Genomic DNA, 6,886 nt, shown 5'->3' with positions numbered 1-6,886 from the left:
GGCGGCGGCGGCCATCTCCGCCGTGGTATAGGTCCCGAGCCAGATTCTTGTCGTCTTCCTGGGTTCGCGGATCTCAGAGACCCACTTGCCGCTCCGGCATCGAATTCCCCGGTAAACCGGGTGCCTTTTCCGGCCACCGGAGACGGAGGAAGCAGCGGTGGCCATAGCCGGAGAAGCCGCAGAAGGAACAGCAGCTTGAAGTGTTGGAGGGTTTTCACACGTGCGAGAGAGAGTGTCACACGTGTGAGTTGGAACATTTGATGGAGAGGAAGCTTTGGTTATAATGTGTTTGGTAGGATTTTTAGGGTCATCCATTATATACACACACACACACACAACAATGAGGGAAACAGAGTGTAAGTATAGATGTGTAGTTACGAAAAATAGCAAATAAGTATGTTGGTGTGTTGTTTTAGGGTTTAGGACGAGATTAATATAATTGGTTTAAATATGGGATTGGGAACATAGTGAATTGCGTGGGCATTGCGTGTCAAATCCAGTTGTTCTTTACTCACTTCTACTTGGTTCTGATTTTTTGGTTTGCCCTAATGGCTAATGCTGTGGTCGTGGGATTCGGTGGGGTTATTCCTGTAATTGTGTTATTATTAATTGTTCGAGATTTTTGCGAAATATTCCAATGATTTGGATGTTAATAATAACGATAATAGGCTGTACTTAATTAATTATGTATCCCTTGATTTATTTTTGTTCGTCTTTTGTCACATTTCTAAAGTCGACGCTCTATATAGTAAATGTGTAAAATGTTTGAAAATCCTCGTTATATTCCTAATTAAAGAAGTTCAATGAAACAATAAGTTTATTCCCTCTGTTTTAAAATAACAGCAGTTCTAAAGCCTTTTTTACATTTGGAAAAATATATATAAATATATAGTGTATATTTTATCATTTTTTATAATTGAAATTACGCCCATAGAGGCAAAATTTAGAACGTCATCTAAAAATATTTCGAGATTCAAAAACTGCGTTTTGTAAACAATTACAATCAAACTCTATAAGTATTTTCATTGGATATTAAGATATTTTGTACTTAAATGCTTTGAACTAGTAGGAACAAAAAAAAAATCCTTTCGGATGACAAAAAAAAAAAACTTTAGATACGAAAGTACAAAAAAAAAATCTTCAAATATACAAAGGTATTAAGTAATTTAATTCATACGCACACAATCTCAACAAAGTTGGTCGATCAAAAGTCATATATAGCACATATATGCTTGTGTGTAATCAACACATGTTTACATATCCACTTATATATATATATATATATATATTGGTGAACATCTAATACTTAGCTGTGTAATTCCACTTTGACTGCTCGCTCACTTCCTCGACGGCGACTCCCATCCACGGAACGGAAGGGAGTTCGTACGGTTCTTTTTCTGTCACGCGTTAATTTTGTAACGACAAGAAAAAAAGAAACCAAATTTAATAATTATAATTTAAATACACCGCACGCGATACGAAACAAAAATATTGATTAAGCGCCCATGCACACACAAACTATACGGAATAAAAATATTGATTTGAGAATAAGCCATGTATTATTCTTATTGTAATTATAAGTAGGTTGCGACCAAATAATACATTAGGTTATACATTATAGTGGTCCACCTCGGATCTGTCTGCCTAATGCTTCCTAATCAGACCGTTTCTCTTTTTGGTAAATGTTTTACTTTAACGTTAATTATGATTAACCTCTCTTTCCATCTTAATTAGGCGTTAACTATCGGATAATCAACCACTCTCTTTCATTCTTGGGGTTTTTATACTCTTTTTTTTTTAATTTTTAAATAAAGGTTCCAATATTTTAATTTACAACTCGTACCACAGCTCCATAGCATTCATTATATTCCTTCTTTTGGCTAAAACGTTTTTACGCTAAACAAATAATTAAAACCCACTCATATTTTATCAAGGGGATCGGATAATTAAATTCAGATTCATCTAGTATTTTAATAAATTGATGTGACATAATTCCTTGTTTACTTTTATAAAAATTAAAGTTAACGATTTTTGCCCCCCACCCCCATAACTTTCTAGGTTAAAACTTAAAATATAAAACAGTTCGAAAAATAAAATAATACGATAGCCAAATATTTTACATGAGCATATGGGCATGGCTGATATTTAACTATTTTTTTCCTAGAGTTGATTATTATTTCTCTAATTAAAGAACCCAAAATTATAAACTTAATTACCAAATCAAGCACAATGGGCAGCCTGTACAAAAATATAAGCAGATAAAACAGATTGGATAAGTCACACAAGAAACAATCAAGAAATTCAAAATTTAATATTTATTTCTCAGCCCATTCAACAAAAAAACATACCCACTTTATATATAGATGAATATCACAAAAGAAGCTTACCCGGTTCTATTTGGTCCATTCGAGATCATTTTTCATTTGGTAAACCAAGAATCTAACCGAACCGAACCAAATTCAATACGAAAACCAAATGACAAGTACACTATTGGTCACAAGGACTAGGCAACAAATACAATTACAGGAACATGGAATTCCACTGATTATGAAGGAAAAGACAGAGCATGCAGTACACATATATAACATCACATCCACATTGTATTTGTAGCCAACCATAATCATTCGTGACCTCCAAGAACAAGAGGGGCATCTTTAGAACTTTGCCCATACAAACTTTGAAGCTGAAACTCATAATGCAACATGCTCTTAATATGTAAGAATTAGACAGAAGTTGGTAGAACAATAACATCTAAAAATATGAAATCACAGCACTGGATAATTCGAAATCCATTACTGACCTCATCTCATCCAAGACCGCAGACCCAAAATCACCACATCAGAGCATTAGCGCCCAAAACCTTGTTCAAGGTCCGAGGAAGGCAAGTCTTTGTGTTGGACACACCGTTATAATCAAAACCTTGACTTCTTTCTTTCGACGTGTTGGTAACAGGAACACATCTGTAAAAAGAAAAATGCCACTTTTGATCTCAGAAATCTCCAGAACAAGGGAAATACAAAATAACGTTGAGAGGAACACCACTCTCTGACACATACCCAAATCCAACCTTGGGCATGTTTCCTTGTCGACCCATAACCGAATTATTCCTGCAGCCTCCACGTGTCGGGGGAATTGCAAAAATGACTTTAAATGTCATTTTTAATTCACGGTATGACCTTGACTTTTTTTTTTTAAAAAACATCATCATCTACTAACCTTATAATTGTATCTTTCCAAAAATACCCTTACTTTTTTAATTATTATTAAATTTAAAATAAAAATATTTCGGTTCTCTCTCTCCTCTCCCACCTCTCTCTCTCTTCGTTCGCATATGTCGAACCTGCAAAATCTCTTTCTCCTCTCAAACGTTCTCTGTCTCCGAGCTCTCTTCATCTACAGCCTTTTTTTCAGCTAATTTGTTATGAAAAACAAGTAAAAGCTTGAGACAATTCATCGATTAAACACATATGTGAATAATCCATAAGTATTTTTCTAAAATTCATTATTAAGTGTGGGCATTTGTGATTTGTTGTTTTGTCATCTTTATATTTAATTCAGATGATACAGATGAAACAAATATGACATATATATCAGTAATACCATGATTCACGTGACTCAAACCGGTCAAAATCATTAAATTTGTGAAATTCGTCAAAATGGAAAAATTCGGAAAACTGGTCATACATACATGTCGAAAAGGTCACACACTGGTCATACTCCTAAACTGGTTATACTTGTCAAATTGGTCAAACTGGTCATACTCGCAAAATTGGTAATACTGATCATAATCATCAAATTGGTAAACTGGTCATACTCGTAAAATTTGTGATATGATATGATTATTACTATGTTAACACTTTTAAAACGATGGATCGTGCGATTTCGAACAAGTATGACCGTCTGACCAAGGTATGACCGTCTGATCGTATGACCGTATGACCATTTGGGTACGAAAAAGAAAGGCCTAAATTAAATTTAAACCATTTTAAAAGTTGTATAGGGATTATAAAAATACTACTGCTTCATTTTGGAGTTCTAATTTCACATGAAAAAACAAATCTCCCAACATAAGTCAATTGTATCCAATGTGTTACAAAAACACCAGTAGTACTTTAGGTCTTCTTTGAAAAGAGTTACATTGACATCCAAAAAAGGTGCTCAATCCGTATTGCTACGACTAATTTCAACTTGAGAAATCTGTCATATGATATGATTATTATGATGTTAACACTTTTAAAACGATGAATAGTGCGATTTCGAACAAGTATGACCGTCTTGTTGGGGTTCCCTTCGGGTTCCTAGCATGCGATCTCATCGATCTAGGGTTTGGTTTCTAGGTTTCATGCAGCGGAAGGAAAGATCTAAACCTAGCCAAACGTCACACAAAAACCAATTGTGCAATAACCCGAACAATCGTGTATATCGTCGTGGGATTCGAATACTTACCTCGTTCTTTCAAGATCTGGAAGTATCAATCGATCCAGGGCCTGTTTTAATCACCGAGAGTTGAAAGCACAACTCCTCTACACGTATCCACACCGCGGGATGAATTCCAACGCTTTGGAACGTATCTGCTAGGATTCGTGAAGAGAAAAACCGATGTCCTTGACTTGGAATCGATATTCCAATCTCTATAACTCAAAATCAAGCTTCTCTAAGCTCTCATCAGAATCTAGGACGTCTGAGGTTCTTGCTTTAGGGTTTGTGGCGGCTCTCACTTTAATTAGAATTGCCCAAAACCCTTAAAACGCGAAAACCGAAAACTGCCCGTAAGTCGGACCGTCCGTTCCAGGCCTGGAACGAACGTTCTGATTCTACGCAGAACGGACGGTCCGTTTTATAACGTAGAACGCACGGTCTAGCATTTGCGGAACGGTTCGTCCGTTCCTCAGCGGAACGAACGTTCCGGAACGGCTGGACCGTCCGGTCCAGGTCTGGACCGGACGGTCTGGCCATCTGGAACTCTTCCAGATCGCTCCGTCGCTCTTTTCTCGCGTTGTTCTCTTCACGTGTGATCCATCCCTAATGGTGTGTGACCCTGTAGGCCCATTCGAAGTGGCAGTGGCTTCGGAAACATTTCCCGAACCACAAGTCATGGTTAGCCTCTAACAAGACGCCATGACTACCCACCTAGAATAGAGTTAGAGGTGATCTAACAAAGCCAGCAATAGTTCGAGTTCTGATCCTTTGTCTCACGATGTCATATGTTGAACAAGGGCATGGTATGAGCCACCCTTCAAGTTCAACCGCTTACTCGTCTAGGCAAACCGACTGATAAAATAGATGTACATTCATCTATAGCGTGGCCACGCATTTTCACAGTCCGATTTCCACGAGGGGCCCAGCGACATCTCTCCTGCGTAGGAGGTGACAAGTCCCGTATTGCATGTCTACTATCTGCATATGATTCGTGAACGTATCTGAGCAACGCCGTTATGATCATCCGGTTAAAGACGACGTTTGACGCAGTCAAGACACGTCACTCCTCATATCAGATACTCTAGACATCTCAGGTCTGAGGATCCAAGAACGAACCGCTGTATGAGATTCAAGTCATGACTCATGTCCATGTGACAATCTCATGCGGGTCATCCAGTAACTCGTTCCAAACGAGAACCCATGATTGTGATTTGCATCTAATGCATATGATCATAATCATCTATCACACATCATGCTGGTCTTAATTCATCATTGTTCCCACAATGATAACTGACCAGGAAATTTAGAATCATCTGCAATGATTCAAGGATATTTACCATAATATAACAAACATGCTAATCATATAACGGGAAAAGTAATGCATTCATAAACCAATGAATCAATACATAGTTCTGACCAAGGTATGACCGTCTGATTGTATGACCGTATGACCATTTGGGTACAAAAAAGTAAGATATAAATTAAATTTAAACTATTTTAAAAGTTGTATAGGGATTATAAAAATACTACTGCATCGTTTTGGAGTTCTAATTTCACATGAAAAAAAAATCTCCCAACATAAGTCAATTGTATCCAATGTGTTACACAAACATTACTAATACTTTAGGTCTTCTTTGGAAAGAGTTACATTGACATCCAAAAAAGGTATTCAATCTGTATTGCTACGACCAATTTCAACTTGAAAAACATGTCATATGATATGATTATTACGATGTTAATACTTTTAAAACGATGAATCGTGCGATTTCGAACAAGTATGACCGTCTGACCAAGGTATGACCGTCTGATCGTATGACCGTATGACTATTTGGGTACGAAAAAGAAAGGTCTAAATTAAATTTAAACTATTTTTAAGTTGTATAGGGATTATAAAAGTACTACTGCATCGTTTTGGAGTTCTAATTTCATATGAAAAAAATCTCACAACATAAGTCAATTGTATCCAATGTGTTACACAAACACTACTAATACTTTAGGTCTTCTTTGGAACAAAGAAAGAGTTATATTGACATCCAAAAAAGGTGTTCAATCCGTATTGCTACGGCCAATTTCAACTTGAAAAACATGTCATATGGTATGATTATTACGATGTTAACACTTTTAAAACGATGAATCGTACGATTTCGAACAAGTATGACCGTCTGACCAAGGTATAACCGTCTGATCATATGACTGTATGACCATTTGGGTACGAAAAAGAAATGCCTAAATTAAATTTAAACTATTTTAAAAGTTGTATAGGGATTATAAAAATACTACTGCATCATTTTGGAGTTCTAATTTCACATGAAAAAAAAATCTCCCAACATAAGTCAATTGTATCCAATGTGTTATACAAACACTACTAGTACTTTAGGTCTTCTTTGGAAATAGTTACATTGACATTCAAAAAAGGTTCTCAATCCATATTGTTACGACCAATTTCAACTTGAGAAATCTGTCATAT

This window comes from Tarenaya hassleriana, unplaced genomic scaffold, assembly GCF_000463585.1.
Source record: "Tarenaya hassleriana unplaced genomic scaffold, ASM46358v1 Cleome16, whole genome shotgun sequence".
NCBI classification, from domain to species: domain Eukaryota; kingdom Viridiplantae; phylum Streptophyta; class Magnoliopsida; order Brassicales; family Cleomaceae; genus Tarenaya; species Tarenaya hassleriana.
This window is presented reverse-complemented; position numbering follows the sequence as displayed.